The sequence below is a fragment of the Gallinula chloropus genome (assembly GCF_964237585.1).
Source record: "Gallinula chloropus genome assembly, chromosome: 15".
In the NCBI taxonomy this organism is placed as follows: Eukaryota; Metazoa; Chordata; class Aves; order Gruiformes; family Rallidae; genus Gallinula; species Gallinula chloropus.
The window spans coordinates 6,263,011-6,280,645 of NC_140100.1; the positions used below are offsets into that span (position 1 = coordinate 6,263,011).

Genomic DNA, 17,635 nt, shown 5'->3' on the forward strand with positions numbered 1-17,635 from the left:
GGTGTGGGCTCCGCCGGCTGCTTTAGCCCTCTTGGGCTGGGGAAGGATGGGGGGGGGTGTGCGTTTTTGAGGGGGAAAAGGGGGTGTTCCTCCCTCCCTCTCTCCCTCCCTATCTTTCCCTCTCTCTCTTTCACCTTTCCCCTTCCCGGGGTGCCTTCTGCACCGTCCCTATGGTGAGAGGGGTCCTTGTTTGTCATGTGTCCCCCCCTCCCCCGATTCCAGGAGCGTCTTCCCATTTCCAGGGGGGTTTCTTCTGCACTTTTCCCAGTGTAACACACCCCTCCTGGCAAACCAGGCCACCCTGCCCCTTCTTGGGGTCTCTTCCCCACTTAGCCCGTGAGATGGAAGGGTGGGAGGGCTGTGTGACGCTCCCTTCAGCAGGCAAGGCCCCCCTGGCACCTTCCTGGGGTCTCACCTGCACCTGCCCCAGGAATATTTCCAGGGCCACCTCTCCCACAGGCTGGCTTTCAGCAAAGCCCTTTGTGCTTTGCCTTGCTTCTCATTAGTTAATAACACCCCCCCCCTACATCCCCCGTGTGTGCCAAGGACGATAACTCCGTGGCTAACAATCAAACCTGCATTTAGTTGCTTTGAGACATTTTGGGGGGGGTGTTTTTTGTTTTAATGGCTTTGGTTTGGTTTGTGGGGTGGTTTTTTTTTTTCCCTACTTGCTCTCTTGCTTGGCAAATCACACGTTCAACTTGGGAAGTTCCTTCCCCAAGCGAGAGGTGCCACCGACAGTGGTGTGTGTCGTGCCTGTGGATAAGCCAATTTGTGTTGCACCCTGAAGGATCTGGATTAAGTCTTCTGGAAGCTGCTCCCCTCCACACCGGCGCTGCTGCTTTAATGGGAAGAGACAGGGTTTCTGCTTCTTGAGACTGCTGTGTGAATTATTAATAAATAAGGCCCTGTCCAGTCTTTCAAAGGCAACAGGTGGATGTTTGGAGATCTCTGGGGCTGAAGGAGACACAGTGCTACAGTGACTGGTGTTGATCTGTGTAGAGCTGCTTCTGTGGGTGCATAAAATGTTGTCAAATAATGAGAAAACAGCACTAGTTAAACTTCAGTTACAGGTTAACTCGCTTCTGGCATCTAATGCAATCCAGCAGAGGCAGCTCTTAAAAAAGAAAATCCTGGGTTTAATCCTTTTTTTTTCTTTTTTTTTCTTTTTGATTCTGCACTGCCTGTGCTTTAGAAGACCCAAGTTGTGAGGATAATGTAAATCTGAAAATCCTTTTCTTGGACATGAGAGGGCTGAAAATATTTTTAGGGTGTATGGATGATGTTTGATCTGAAATGAGTTTTTGTGGTGATGTGTACTAAATGTCAGCTTGGTCATTAATGTGGCTTATTTTCATGCCAGTCAGTCAATAACATTGTTGTGAGTTAAGTAACTTACGCGTGGTTGTAGCCCTTCTGAGCTGGAGGATATAATTTGAATAACAGACAGAGGCCGTTGGTTTTAGTTCTAAAGGATGAATGCTGCATCAAAATGCTTCTTTGCTTTCAGTGTGCAGTAGTCTCCTCTGCTAGCTGAGAGCGTTTTCTGGAAGAAACAGAAGTTTCAGTTCATTGAGCAACTGGGTAGATTAGGATTCAGTTTTTAAACTCTTTTTTTAACTATATTGAAGAAATCTGCTTGCTTAGACACACGTTCTGCTTTTACAAGCAGGAAACCTGAGTGATGTGACAAAAAGTGGTGTATTTAATCAAAAAGTAAATTCCTTTGGGAGAGGTTTGGCTTTGGAATCGTTGGGCAGTGCTGTACTCGTGGCTTCACTGGAGACCTGTGTGCTGACTTACCTGTTTCAAATACCTGTAGCTAGCACAGCTTTCAGGTTTACATCTGCTTTGCTCCTGGGAGGTTTGAGCAGATTTACCTCCAGACAGAGGACCTCTCCTGTTATGACTTACTGCCTGCATTGTCTTTCCTGTGATTAGAAACCATTTATGTTTTGCACTACTGAAAATAGCTGTGTAAATACCACTTATCCTGAAGGTGCCTGTGAGCGTTACTTTGTGTGTGGGAAGGGAACGGTGGTGGAATCTTTCCTGTTTAAAGACAGGGTTATGTTCTGGTATTCTGAAAAGGTATTTGTGAAGCAGCCTGTTGGGATTATTTTATTCACGTAGATCTAAAAGTTCTGGGTCCTGTGATGGCTCTTCAGGCTATCAGAAATTATCTTCCAGTTTACACTGGTGTCAGCCCTATCCTGGTACAGACTGTAATGAAGTAACATGTCAATTAACACATCCTGGTTAGAAATAGAGGGGAAAAAACCCCAATATTAGTAAGTTAGAGAGCAGGTTAAAATGGCTTTGTGTCCTATGGATCTGACACACACTCACCTCCCATCATATCTCAGTTTCTCCACAAGCCTATGCAAATTTCCTCGTGTTTCCATGGGAGCTTTCACTGCTGCTGGGGATGTAGGAGCCAGAGATCCTCACGGCCTTGCCTCTTGCTGCTTGGAGCAGTGCTAGGCGAAGTAAGGTAAAACTTACTAAGTCCACGGTCTCTGGGGATCCCTGTGGCCATCGGGGTGATGCAGCAGTGGCAGAATTACCAGAACAATAAATCCTAAAGCGATGTTGTGAGTGTGTGTGTGCACTCCCAACAGTCAGCTTGGGATTTTCTGGGTCAGGGAGGAACACGATCCGCAGGCCAGGGGACCTTCATGGAGCACGTGTCCCTTTTCTACTGATGTCCTTGCTTAAAACCTTTGTTTGCCGCTGTGGTCGCTGCTCCCTGGGGAAGTTCCAAAGGGTTCAGCATCTCCAAGGCTTACATGCATCTTGCTCACGCTGTTATATCACCCAGAAGTGTTTGTGAAAACTGTAGTCTCATTCTGCTGGGTATCAGAGACGTTCCTATTCCAGCTTTCAGGCAAAGGTTGCGGATGGAATTGGAAAGTCCATGAAGAAGTGGACTAAACATGTAACTCAAAGCTGCAAGTTTTGTTCTGGCTTCATCAGCACTGGGGCTTTTTCAGCAGTGTCTCAGCTGAGGTGTTAAAAGCTGGCTGGCTTCTGGTACAAGTGTGGAACCGAGGAAAGATCGGGAAGGAAAAGGCATTAGTTTAAACTTTATGGATCACTTCATAGATGGAGCAGGAAGGGGGAAAGATCTTGTGTGTTAGGTCACAGGGCCGTGTCAAGGGCTGATGGCAAAACCAGTTTCTTTAGCAGAAAAGGGAGAGTTGGTTTAACAGGAGAATACAACCAGCTGTCTCCGAGCATCTCCCTTGGCGAGGTTTGGAGGGCTCCAGAGTGTCACAACGTGGTTCTCCTTGGCAGAGCTGGGCTGGGAAGGCGCTGGGCTGGTTGTTGGTGCAGCTTTGGGGCTGAGGGAGTTTAGGTGGGAGCCCTCCCTGGAGTGTGGGAGAGCATAGTACTGTGTCAGAAGCATCGGGGAGGAGTGAGGAAGATGATGAGGAAGCAGGCGCTGTCTGTGAGGTGAGAGGAAGGGCTGGAGGAGATTTGTAGGTGGCAAGTTTGATTCTGGTAGGAAAGGTGGTGCTTAACAGTGATGAAGAAAGAGGAAAGAGGGGATGCAGACGAGCATCCTGAATGCTGCTTTCCGCTCAGTGTAGTCAGCACAGTTTAGGGAAGTTGTGTCTCCAAAACCTGCTGTGTCTGTCTGCAGACAAGCTTTTGTCATTTAGGGAATCCATAACAGAGCACAGTGACTTCAAGCAGACAATAAAACACGGTGTTACCTGAAGAGCAGCAAGGTGACACCGGGTGTTGCTAACGGTACGGGCTCAGATGTGTCAAACATCAGTGCGTTTGGCTTCCCTCTCGTGACTGGTGTCGTACTGATCGATGCAGCAGAGTTAACTGACTGATCAATAGCCACACTAACATTGGTGACCTGGACAGTTTTATGTCCCGTGTTCAGAAGGAATGAGTATCTGCATGGGGATCTCTGTACCACATATGGTGAATACTTCGTAGGCTGGCTGAAGTGTTGTGTGTGTTTGTGAGGAAGACCAGGGGTTACAGGGTGAAAGCGCTGGTGCAGGAAGGCAGACGCAGCGGGCTGGCCGGTATCGGGCTGACTTCGTGCAATGGGGAAACACGGTGGGAAGTGGCAGTTTAGTAGCTCCAGATTTACTCTGCATGGTAATCTGTGAGTATGTCGAAACCTACGTCCTGTTATGTTCTTCTCATAAGGATTTTCTCTGCTCTGTGTCTTCTGGGAGCGGGTTGCCTGGCTGTGGTTGGAGCGCTGGGCTGGAACTCGACGCTGAGCTTTGCCGCAGGTTTCCTGTGCGATGCTGAGCGAGGCACTTCATCTCTCTCTGCCTCTCTTCCCCATTTGTGTTTCAAAGTAGTGGTGTTTTCACCAAGGTGAAGCTGTGGCTATTGAGCAGCCCTTGGATAGGGATGGTAAAGGGACTGTGGGGACTCCAACAGAAAAAAAACCTTGCTGTCCTGAGGGGAAGTGCAGAGAGCTGCCTTTGCAGCCAGCCAGCTGGCATCTCAGGGCTGCTTGAGTGGGAATCCAAAGAGCAGCCTTTTCCTCTGGGCAGGCGATGGGTAGTGAGTCTCCCCTTTTTTTTTTTTGTTTCTCCCAGTAAGTCAGAGCTGTGCCAGAACCATTGTCCTCGTGGAAGTAAATCAAATCTCCAAAAGGAGTTTGTTTGAATATTCCCCTCAGGAAGGGAAAGTAGAAACAATAACTACTTTATTTGTAACTTGAAACTTTCTTTTTCTCAAACTGAATGTCTTCATGTAAAGAAATGCAGTTTGGGATGTGGCTGTGCAGTCACTTAATGATTTCTTCTTTCTTTTTAATTCCATGCTGCCCACCAGTCTAACAGTTGTTCTTGCCTGTTTCCTTACATGCCTTTATCACAATTCTACGATTTTATAGCATAGTGTGTTCTCTTTGTGTTGTGGAATTAAGCATCCATATAAGCAGTGTTTCCAGTTTCTCAGTTGGTTTTACACCACGATGATGTACGTGCTGTGTAGCTCATCTCTTACAGCAGCTTGGAGACAGCAAGAACTGCTGCCATAAATAAACAAGACCTCATGGATGTGTCTGTCTCTGGCTGGAGGTGTGCTCGGTGTGTCAGAGAGAAGTACAGTATGGAAGTACAGCCCCTGTGTGTGTGTGTTTTGGAAGCTTACCTGGAGTGCTGCCCAACTTGAAGCAAGTCCAGTTGACATGCTTAAAGTTGGATTAATCTGGTTAGATTACTCGCTGCTATTAATGGTGCCGGAGTTAACTACCCGTTCGGCTGCCTCGCTGGTTCGGGCTGTGTTGGTTGAGGTGGCCTGGTGGGGCAGAGTGGTTTGGAAAAGGTGCCTTTAAATCAGTTGGCATGGTATACTCTGTGCATGTATCCACACATGCATGAAGTTTAGGTATGTACACAGCAAGGCAGCTCATTTACAGCTTGAGTGAAGGCAGTATTAAAAAACAAAGCTAGAAGAGACATTCCACCTGCCATCTTTTTCTCTAAATTAGGAATTTAATCTTTTCTGATATGCTTTTCCATTATTATTCTGCTGGAAATGTTCAAAATACTCCAGCACTTGGTCCTTTTCACAGTAAAATTGAAAGCTTTTACCTGTATTAGTGCTTTGATATGAAAACTGATGCTGATTTGTTCTTGTATTACCCTTCTTCCTGAAAATGTTGGGGTGTTTTTTCCTTCACTGACACCTGCGGAGCAGGAGAGGGGTCTGTGAGAATTGGAGTCTGGAGATACTTGTTGACAACCACTGTGGTGTTTCTCCAGTCGTGGATCTGTTTAGGTTTTGGGATGTGTGTCTCTGTCAAGGTTGCTTGACATCGCTGCTCTTGCTGATGCCAGGATGCCTCCTCTGTTGACAAGGACGAGATTACAGTTGATGGTCTTCCAGCTTTTTTACCTTGATCCCACTTCACCTTCTTTAGTGTGTATATTAGTGAGCCTGGAGTTGGGCATGCAGCTGGTGGGTGCTGTGTTATGACTGGTGGTGAGGAAGCTGCACCATTCCCAGATTGTGATGTTTCAGGTGCTTGCAAATGTGTTCCTGCAAGTACTGCTGCAGTAATTGAAGATGTTACCTCCTTGCCGGTCTGCTGACCCCCTCATTGCCAAAAAATTGTCACCCACTGTGAGAAAACTGGCAGAAGAAAGCCTGTGCTCATACCTCAGCTGCTTCAGCACAGACTTGCCTTCTCCATGTAAGCCTGGCTGAAGAGTTTAAACTAAGATGCTGGACTTTGAAAAGCTGAGGTATGTGCATGTGTTGCCTTCCTTTAGAAGGGGAGTTCACTTTGGGAAGGGGAAAACAGAAAAGAGAGGAGCGTTAAACCAAGCAGTCAGCTTTGCTAGAGCTTGTTTGTTAGTACATATCAACATATAAAAGATTTATTTAAGTGTTAATGCAGCATAAAAAGAAACCTGCACATATGTTTGCTAAAGAAGAGTCGGTAGGTCCATAACAAATTAAGATGCTACATGTTTTCAAACTTTGTTTCACATCTCTTTGAAGGAAAATTCAGTAATCTCAGAGAGGAGATCCCTGGGGATATTTTTCTCTGTTTTCCATCTCTCTCTTCCTTTGTGAAAGTGGCAAAACACTATGGGAGGACAGAGCAAAAACGTTGAGAGTTTTTCTTTCAAATACTCTCTTACAAGCCGGCAACTACACTGGGAATATTTGGGAGCTGGATGATAAATTCAACGATACTCTAGTTGAATTGGCAGAATAAGCCTGCATGCTGTTTTAGAAAGGATCTCTCCACAGGGCTGTAATAGCTTGATGCCTTCCTCTTCAGTAAGTCATTTTTGTCAAGTTAAAGGCCAAAAATCAAACTGGCTTGTTGTCAAGGACACTAAAGCACAGCAGGCAAAAAAATCCCCAAGGCTACCCAATTCACTGCATAGCTAGATAAAGCTGGCAGAGCATGGGTTGCTCTTCCTCCCCTCCCCCCTGAAAAAATCCTCTTGCCTGTTGGGGTTGGTGTTTTTTGAGGATATGAACACGATGATGCATACTAATACAATTTAATGGCGAGTATTTAAATGGGAGGCTTGTTCTTCTGTTTTGTGGGTAAAACAATCCAGTATTGTTTGAGAGTGATGCAAAAATAATGCACAATCCCCCTGCCCCAGTGACTGTGTGGTGCCACAGGCTGATCCAGATGTGCTCACCTCCGCCACAGCTGGAGGGAGCTGGCTTTGGCAGAGGCCTGGCTCCAGCATCCCCGTCCCGGTGAGCACCAGCCTTTTAGGCTGGCTGTTGTTTGATGAAGCAGTTCATAAGGGTTAAGCTCATAATCCTAAATCGTGCTGTTATGACCATAAGAAACGATGGAAAATCTTGTGGAATTAGGTGTTTGTAATAGCTTTCTGTTTTACACTTTGGTTCCTGATTCCCTTGTAAGAATATACAGCAGCCCATTTAGGAATAAAGGGCAATGTTAAACCACGCTATTAACTTCAAGTAGTATTGACCACTAGAATACTCCAGGAAGATTATGTGTCCCTGAATGTCCTCACTAATGTGCAGTTCAGCCATGGTTGGAGGTTTTGAATGGTAGATGGTTCTTTCCCAATTGATTATGAAGAAGCCTTGCAAGCAAATAGAATTTGATTCTCTTTCTTTCATAGATAACACTGTATTATCTTTCTCTTGCAGTAGTTTTTGCTTTTACTGGCAACCAGCAGTAGGCAAAAAGGTATTTTTTTCAATAGGATGCAGCCTTTTTTTCTTGACGTTGATGAGGTCTTTCTTGGTAGGTTTTATTATCTGGAGTAGAATGGTATTTTTATATGAGTGAATTAGGAGGAATAGTGTTTTCTTTGACCTTTTCATGTGTTTGTATTTTTGCCTTCCGTAAAAATCTGCCTATTTCCTCTAATGGCTAAACTAAAATAAACTGTGTATGTTCTTAGCAACTTAAAGTTTCCATCTCTTGCTTACTTCACAAAACAGCAAATCCAATTTACACATATTAAAATCGATTCTTCTAATTAATCTCTCTAGTTTCCAGGACACTGTATTAAAAGCTCTCCTTTGTCACTTTATCTGTTTAGGAAAAAAAAATAAAGGTCAAAACCTCATTGAAGATCATTACCTTTTAATTTATTTTGAATTTGAGGCAACTGCTAACTGATCTCTGGGTTTTTTTTTCCCCTACCATCTTGACTTTTCTTCCTTGCGCCCCTAATGTGATCTGTATTGCATCCCCCAAGTAAAGCAGAGCAGTCGGTCCCTGTGGTTGGTGTTTTTACATCTTCTAGTACACAGGATGTATGACCCAAAATGGTTTTTTTGGAAAGGAAACATCTTTTGAAAAGCATGTGCTCCATCTTACTGAAGAACAAAAGCAAAAAAAAGAAAAGTCCAGACTGCCTGTGAAAATGAACTGAGTGTGTGGCTTGTGCTGTTCCTTTAACACCTTTATTTTGACTACACAAGTGCAGAGCTTCCATTTCATTCAGACCTGCAGTGATTGATGCGCTTCCAGGGAAGCCTTGTTCTTTCCTTGCAGCTGATGTGGGATGGGTTTTGTTGTTGTTGTGGGGTTTTTTTTTCCCTCCACGTGTGCAGACGTTTTTATAAGCAGGTAGGGACTTCATTTTCCACTTAGAATTAAAATCTGGAGGTGTCATAGTCTACAGGTATAAGTCAAATGAGTGGGTACCTCGTTGAACAAGGCTTCTTGGGTACTTTTAATGGGAGAGAATCCATTAGATCAGTAAGCTTGGGGTTTGGAATTGGGTAGGTGATGTAAGCTAAAGCTTTGCTGTCAGCCTTTGAAAGAGTAATTGGGTGCATTTTCTGGGTTTATGCAGTTGTATTTACTTGAGGTTGTGTAGTAGTAGAAATTCCAAGCAATATCTCCTGTATCTCTCAAGTGTCTGTAGATGGGTAACGTCAGGCTGAGTACCACCGTGGGCATGTTCACGTGCAGTGTGTCTGTAAACACCTACTGAGCATCGGAGCAGAGACACCAGAAATGGCCTGCTAAAATAAAAGAGAAGCCTGAAGTGTTGGGGCTTTTGGCATTTGCAGGCAACTGCTGTGTCTAATTTCTCAGCTCCCAGTTATTTCTTAATGGGAAGAGTTCTTATGCTGTGATCTGCTGCTGCGTTTAACCCACTACTGAAGTTGTTTTTAACCAGAATGAAAACGCTTCTGTTGGGGTTCCCCTTTCACAGTGAAGTACAGGTGAAATAAGGTTAAAAGGCATTATGGGAAGTTAAAGCTTGTAGGGGCAAATAGCACAACTGCTTGAAACACAGCATGGCCCATCAGCCCGTGAATGTTCTGGAGTCAGAGGGGTCCGAAACATGAACTCACTCCTTAATGACTTTTTTCAACTTGGTAGCTGTGTGATGTAACCATGTTAAACTTGGGTTTAAATCTCTGCCCCTGCACCTTTTCCCAGAGATCCCATAATTAAATAACGTTACATTTGCTACTGCAAAAGCACAGGTTATAGGAATAAATGCCTGGCTCTTTGTAAGACTGACTTCTGCCTACTGTGCAGTAATTACCTAAAATATAATACGCTGCATGAACACCTAATACACCGTAGTGGGAGCACCTACATCTTTTATTCCTTCTTTCCAAGTTTTTCTAGGGAATTGAATGTTAATAGACTTTGTTTTGAGATGGGTTAATTAGGTGTGTCTGTTACCTGTGCCAGTTTATGGTGCTGTATGTCAGTTGGCCAGACTGACACCAACCCCTAGATCTGCGTAGGGTAATGTAATCAGCTCCAATAATTGCGCTGTCACCAGCTCTGATTAGTAATGCTTGTACATGGTCTAGAAAGACTCAGGCAAACAAAAGCAGCATGTAAATAGGCGCTTTTCTGTGTAGTGTTCTTCAGCTTAAAATTAAATACCTACTCAGAGTTAAAGGTCTGTCTGGTAACAGGATAAATAATACTTGGGTTTAATCCGGCATCTTGGCTTGGATTTAGTCACAGTGATTTTCTTTTTTTGTTTTCTTCAATCATAGAAGTAATTTGACTTGTCTGCAAATAATGTTTTGATAAACTTGAATAGGAATTAGCACACCAGCCACCAAATGGGAATTATAAAAAGTTGCTTGGGAAAATGTGTTGTAAGGAGCCTGCAATTCAAGGCATTTCCTTCGCAGGATGCTTATCACGTCTGCATGTGCTGCTTCCAAATTGAACTGGGGCATAGATGAGAACTATTTTTGATATGGGGGGGGGGATGAAAGTAAAGCCCAGTTGGAAAGTAGCACCAGTTTTTCTTATCGTTGCCTTAGGATGTAAATCCTACAAGTGTGCAGAGAGAAAACAGACTTGGAAACACCAGAAGGCAACAGCTTAATCTGTGATGTGTGAGATGATGCTGGTAGCGTAAACGTGATTGAAATAGTCGTTGTAGGAGTGGTGAGTAAATATACTAGAAGCCTTTAGATAAACTGACTTCTCTTTCATAGTCTGTATACCAAGTAAAGAGAAAGTGTCCTGCTTGCCTGCTTGTTTCTGTCATGTTTCTTCACCAGGGAGGCTGTACCAGGCGGAGCAGCTGCCAGTTTGAAGGACATTCATGCTTCCAGATGCTGATATAGAGCTCTCTTTTTATGACAGCAGCATGCAGGAGGTCCCGGTCATGGCTGTGAGTCTCTTCTGGCCTGGTGGAATTAAGATGTTGCAAGGCCAAGGGGAAGAGGACCCAGCAAATATTTCTGCAGGGATCTCTTCTACATCAGAAAGCTGATTTTAATCTGTTTTTCAGGAATTTGGTGCTTTCACAAATCAGTGGTGAAATCTGGCACATGGAAGCTGTCTTCAGATTTTGGGAGACAGCGCTGCCTTAGTTCCCCATAAGGTGGATGGATAAATTTATGGGACAAGCTTAATCATCTTTCCAGGCTAAAAAATTACCAAGCTGAAAAAGGACTGCACTTGTCATTCTCCCTTGACCAATGTTTTGCTCTTCGTCTGATTTCAGTCCAATTTGATAAGGACGGAGATGTTACGCATACTGGGTCTCCAAGACTCAAGGAGATGAGTAGAAAATTCCATCACCTGTGGTCCCCCAGTGCTGCCTGAGGGGATGAGGAGGGGTGTGTGGTCCTGGTCCTAGCCATGTGGACAGGATATGGTGGGAGAGGAGCTCTGAGGTAGGGAGGGGAGTGATCTATGCGTATTAAGTTCACTACACAGCTGTAGGTAAGTCAGGCTTCGTGAATTAAACTCCCAGTTGCACAACTGGACTGAGTGTATTTTTGGGGTTTGTTTGCTCCCTGGACTTGACATTCTCAGAGCCAAACACCCAGATGACTTTATCAAGCACCTGTAATAACACTCTCTGTATGTTTGTTTGGACTTAGGGGGGTTGTTTTGCCTTTAACCCAGATGAAATTGTGCGTTAATTCCTTACACAGAGATTCATCTGCATCCTATGAGCATGTCGCTTCCAGCATCAACCAATGCATCAACCTCCTACTGGCGTTTTTTAATTAAAAGAACAGCACTATCACTTCAAATTAGTGCCACATAGCTTATTTTAGTAAGGAGTGAAATGGCGTTTAAAGGCTTTTCTCTTATGAAAGCTGTTTATTACATTTTGCTCTCTCTTGGTTCTGTCTCGTAGTTTTCATTTAGTGCTCGGACAGTATCAGATTCCAAGGAGTGTGAATCCTGGTAGTCATATGAGTGCAAATAAAGGGCTTGCTTTTAATATCTCAACTGTTTGATAAATGGGAATCACCTTCTTCCTAAAGAAAACAAGGTTACTTTATGGTTCCCACAGAACAAGTGCTGGCCTGTTTCCAAGCACAGCACCCGTGTTGAGAAGGCAGCGAAGGAACAGGCATTTCTGGGATCATCATCACCTGAAGTGATGGGCTTTGGAATCCTGTTCAGGGAAACTGTTAGGCCTCTGTTACACTAAATTACCGTGAGAGTAAGTAATGTATCCAGTGAGAGCAAGCCCTGGTGAGAATTTTCCTCATCCAGCATTTCATTTTGTCTGGAATATTAGGACTGTTAACCATCCGTGCAAAATGTAACGTATTGGATCGATCTAATCAATGTAAAATGGGAAGCAAACATCTTCAGCTCTAACTGAACCAGCTGTCCTCATGTATTGCCTTTTTTTTTTTTAAAAAAGATACTAAATTTTGGACTCTGGATGTGTTAATACAACAGTTTGATAAAAAGATTTTTTTGTTTAGGAGAACTTTCTTCATATTTTTTGTTGCAGGATCCTGCAGCCCAGTGGTGTCATTTCCATTAAATCCTGAGCCTGAATATGAAATGTGTATTAAGGTCGTGTAGCAAGAGACGTGGTGTCTCTTCATTCAGGCTCCACTTTATTTATATAATACCTTTGATCGAGGTATCTCGGAGCAATAGTGGGATTACACTGTATTGATGTAATAGCCACTGACATCTTGCAGGAGGGAAATAGCAAACAGTTGCTGTTACAGGCAAAGGGATGAATGCATAAAGCTGAGAAAACTGTGACTGAACATCCTAGTCAGAATAACACACTAAAATGCTTTCCCAGCCTCTGTGACTGCAGATTCACATGGGATCAGAAAGGGGGTTTCCTTTATTGAGTAACTTGCAAGTTATTCTTAAAAAAATCTTCCCGGGGGATGATGTTCATGTAAATTGCTGTTAAGCCACTGTTGAGAAACTGACTTTGCAATGAAAAAAATTCTTTTAATTTTTTAATTAAAAAGAAAAAAAGCTAGAATGTTGCAGGCCTGCTGTACATTATCTGTTTTCTTTCTAAATGCTATTTTTATTTTGCTCTCTGAAGCCAGTCTGTAAGTAAAACATTCCTAGCATCTTTTGGCTGGAGGTTGTCACGGACGTTTTTCATCCTGCTTTCAAGAAGATGGTTCCAGCCTTTCCTGAAGCTGCTCCAAAGGAAGTTTCCTTCTGTAGCTTGTACGGTGGCAGTGAGGGAAGTCACAGCTCGTGGTCCAAAGGCTTAGTGACGTCCTCTTGTTGCTGTCATGTCCTACCACGCTTAATCTGAAAACAGATGGAAATACTTAACATAGCTAGATGGTACAAGATAAGGGCTGGAGTCCTTCTGTGTCTGTGATGTTAGTTCTGCCTGAGCTCGCTCAACTCACGAGTTGGTTGTTAGCAGAGCAATGTGGACACATGTTTTGTGGGCACAAAGGAGAGGGACCTATTCGCTCTCTGTAGGTGACAGACCTCCCCCCCCCCCCCCCCACCTCCCCACTGAGTGGAAGGGTGTTTGCCATCGTGGATTGGTTTTTCTTGCTCAACCATAGATTGGCTCTGACAAGCCTGTTTGTTTTGTTGTTCATCCCTGGTGACTGTCAGTAGCGCTGGGCTGAATAAACAGAGACTATTGATCAAATTTGAAGTCATTAACTTGGCAGTTTAAATAGATGCTGTCCTATATAATTAGAACAAGGGAGTAACACATAGGCTGATACAGCTTTATTCTCAATAAAAGCCTTCTTTTCATGAAATTGTGTTTGGTGCTATTCAGCTTGGTTTTGTGCCTCCTGCAGGTCACGCAAGAGTGAGACATTGTATTTTCATTACCTAAAGCAAAGAGGATGGCTTTGCTTGTGTAAGAGTGGTGACACTGATACAACGTGGATCTGCTGAACTTTGATACCAGTTGGAAATTGTGTTTGGAAGAAGGGGGTGCTAACATGGGATTGTTGGTTAACCATGTCCAGCTAGAGCATGCCCCGAGAGCAGCGATGCTCAGCATTGCCTTCCATCCCCAAGCATTGCTTCCAGCTCTGAACCAGCAGTGAGTTTGGGTTGTCCATCTCGCTGCTGCTCAGCTGTGAGAAACACATGCCTGTTAGATCGGGATGTTTATCCTCAAACACAACGGGTGATTAATTATCTGAAGTGAGACATTTCCTTTTAACAGCTCCCGTCCTGCAACGTGCCTGTCAGCCTCCTAAATCATTTGAACGTTTCAGCTGGAGCAGGGCCGTAGGAGAGGCAGAGTATTTTCCTGTGTGTGCCGGACTCCTTGGAGATCCCTTGCAGGGGACTGGTGGTGTAGTGTGAGCACACCGGCGAGGAGCAGCGCTAATCTCATTAATAGATGTGCAGCGTGTGCCTGCAGCCAGCCTGGTGATCCTGAGTCACACTGCTGCCAGTCCCTGGAGAGCGTGCAAATTCAGCAGTAGGATGCACACGTATTGACCCACATTTCCTCGGGCAGAGCAGCGGTCACGGGCATCTCACTGCTCGGAAATCAGATGAGAACTGATGGAACTTAGTTCATCCAGTGTTTGCATGACCTGAGCCAAAGTACTTTTAGGGATTTACCACTTGTGTGACTAATAAGTGATTAGGTGGATTGTCTACAAGAAGCACATACACAGTCTCTACAAGGCTTACTGTGTAAGGACAATAGCAACAAAACAATCTCTTATGCATCATTCGTCTATTGTAGCTTTTAAATAGGGCTGGTTATTAAATCAGATATTTTTTTTCTCTACATAAAAGCCTTCCTGCCAGTTCCTAGGAAAGTTTGCTACATAGGGATGTTTTTCCCGGAACAGATGGACAAATGACCTATTGAAGAAAATGGTGGTTCTGTACTGGGGTTACTAGAACAAAAGTAGGTGAATAAATCATAAAAATTTGGCTTCCCAAAGCTATTAATATCTCTGTAATTGCAGGCTTTTTTTGGAACAAGCCTCTCTTCTGTTCTCTTCTCCTTTCCCCTCCGCCTTAACTTCCCTATTCCTGCACATACATAGGCCCCCCACTCCTTCCGCCTGAGCTGGTGCCACCACTGACCCCCCCCCTGCTCCCCACGCACCCCCTGCCAGGTCAGCGCTGGCGCAGAGCCCGGGCTAATAAGCCAAGGGGAGCTTATTGACTGGCAGTTACCCAACATTGCTGCTCACCTTTTAGCATCTCTGCTCTACACAAATACAGGTCGTGTGTTTGGTGCTTCCTCTGTTTTTTTCATTTGCAAACAAGGAGAGTTTGAGCTGAACAAATGAAAAAACTGGAGAGGGGTTTGTAACATCTTGGGCAGATGTTAAAAGGGCTTGTAAGGGGCTGAATAATCACAAAACAAATGACTGAAGAGATTGTTTTTAGAGTTGAAATTTTCCAGGAATTAAAACCAATATTCTAAACCAGCTGATGTACTTTATTCAAAATCAAAAGTGATGCCAAGAATTTAATTTGGGTGAACACAGTTTTTCTTTCCTCTTCCTGAATGGAAACATTGCCCTTTTATTTTAGCTTTTGTATGGGAAATTCCCAAAGTATTTTTCCCTCTTTTTACCCCCAGTGTCAGTACGCAGAGTTGCTGTAACAGGCTTGGGATTAACGTTGCCCCACAACACGGATCTGATGGTGGTGGCTGCAAGGGTGATCCTCCTCCGTGCTGATCACCGGGTGGTTGTGTCTGTACCAGCAACTGAGCTCTGCTCAGCCTGGCTGAATGGACTGAGAAAACCCCTGGGCTGTGCTGGATGTGAAACCCTGCTCCTCTGTCAACGTACAGTGTCAGTTGTGCGTGGTGAACAAAACCACTCACCACCTTTTTGGTGCAGATTTGCTACACCAAGGTACCCAGGGGGTGTTTGGAAGAACTCTGTCATTTTTTGTGGTAATAGTGTTACCTGACAGTATTTTTAACACAACTGAGTCTTCCTATTTTAGTAGTCTATCCTGTCCTTTCTTCACTGACAGCAGCTGAAACCCAGCAAAGGAAAGGGGGTCAGAGCTGTTGACTCAACACCACAGCCAGGAGAGCTGGTAACAATGCAACCATCAGGAACAGAAATCAGTAGAATGTTTTAATTCCATCTAGCTTGGACAAATCCTACACTTTTCCCCACAAGACACTAAAATCATTTCTACCTCAGTACTAAGATCAAAACTTCATTTATTATGGGCCATTAGGCTATGCCACTTCTTTCCAGCACCACCTGGATCTTGGTGTGTTTGCTATCCTTAGGTTGATACCGACAACCCAGGGAGCTATGGAAGAAAGAAGTACTTCTGAATGAACTGCAGCTGATTCAATTCTTGGCTGTCCATTCCTTAAGTAGCCTAGAACAAAATGAGCTCATTGCTCTAGGTTTTTATACACTGTTAACTCTTCACCGCCCTGATTTTTAAATCTGAGCTTGCTCTCGGTCTGTTCAGAAAGTACTTCTGCTTCTCATCTGTTTGTTATCATGCTTACCGCAAAATGAGCAACAGATTTGTGAATAAGGAAGGCAAAAGCTGTAAGAGCAGGAAAAAAGTTTCTTTGGCACTGAGGCCCATGGCTTTGAAAAGCTTTATATGACAAGACTCAAGGCTTTTTATGTTTCTATCCAAACATGCCAAAAAGCAGTCAGCATATACTGCACCTCAGCTAAAATACGTGCATGGAAACCAGTTAGAAATTAGGGAAAGGTTGTAAGTCGTTAGTTAACCTGAGGTATGTGGTTTTAAAGCAGGGATAGGTACTGATGCCTTGCTTGAAAGAAAGAATGCTTTTCATTTACTTGCAAAAAAAATTTGGGGTGTTGACTGTGCCTCTTGAAAAGTCATCCAGTACCTGTTGGAATTTGTTCTGGTAGCAGTTACGGAAGCTGTTAGTAATGTTAGAAGAGGTGCTTGGTTAAGTGTTATTCTTTGTGGTTGATTTCTGCTTGTTATATGACTGTCCAGTTATTAAAGAATTATAAAACGTGGCAGTTTTACTAAAGCAGCCTAAGCCCAGTCCACTGCTTTTCCTGAGGTTTATTCTTTTTATATATCTAATATTCTGTAGGCTGAATTTCTTTTTTCTCTGGAATTTTGTTATTGGAGATTCTTCACTCAAATATTTCCAAATGAATGAAAAAAATGTGGATTCTTGAAGATTGTGACCACAGTGGTCATCAGTCTTTTATACATTTAACTGCAACTTCTAAAAATTACTCTAGCAAAACTTGTTGTTTCTCATTTTCAGTGTTCTAAAGATTTTAAATTTTTTTTTTTTATTTTTTATTTTGCTGGCAGTTAGTTTCAGCATCAGCAGCATCCTGGGTCACCTCCACAGTTCCCTTGCCAGCTTCTCCTTCTTGTTTCACAGTCCTGCTTTAGTTTAACGCCGAGTCGAGCAGTCCAACTGTGACCAGAGCCAAACCTGTATATTTAGTTTTAAGGAAATGTTCCATGTGAATTGTTTAACTGAAACTCTTCTATGGATACATTTAAGCCCTCACGGGATGAACTAATAGTTTACATAGTTTACAACTTACACATGCCACCATTCATTTTTTAAATAACAGTGTTCTTGCTTTTAAGCAATCTACTTAACACTTGATGAAAACCAAACATTAATTTTATACTGTTTATTGCAGTATTCCCCTTTGGAAAATTTTATTCATATAAAGTTGATTTTTTATTTTTTTTGTGCCTTATTTAATTGAAGTAAGATATCAAAGCAGCTACACGCTAGTTCTGTCTGGAAAAGCAAATCTCAGTTCTTCAATTGAGAATGTGTTAAACTGCATTTGGTTTTCCTGCTTTACAGTAGCGTTTAACATGCAAACTGTTTTGTTGAAATATTGACATTACCTGTATGTGAAAGGCTGTAAATACCAGCCAGTCTTTGGAGAGAGAAAACGTATGGTTTAGGATTTAAGCTGAAAAATATACTTCATTTTAGCTTGGAAG

At 43.5% G+C, this 17,635-nt stretch overlaps 1 protein-coding gene across 3 annotated transcripts in view; it reads left to right on the forward strand.

Annotated features, from left to right (window-relative positions):
- Positions 1–17,635, forward strand: part of SMURF1 (SMAD specific E3 ubiquitin protein ligase 1) — a 42,365-nt gene that overhangs the window by 501 nt on the left and 24,229 nt on the right. The window lies entirely within an intron of this gene.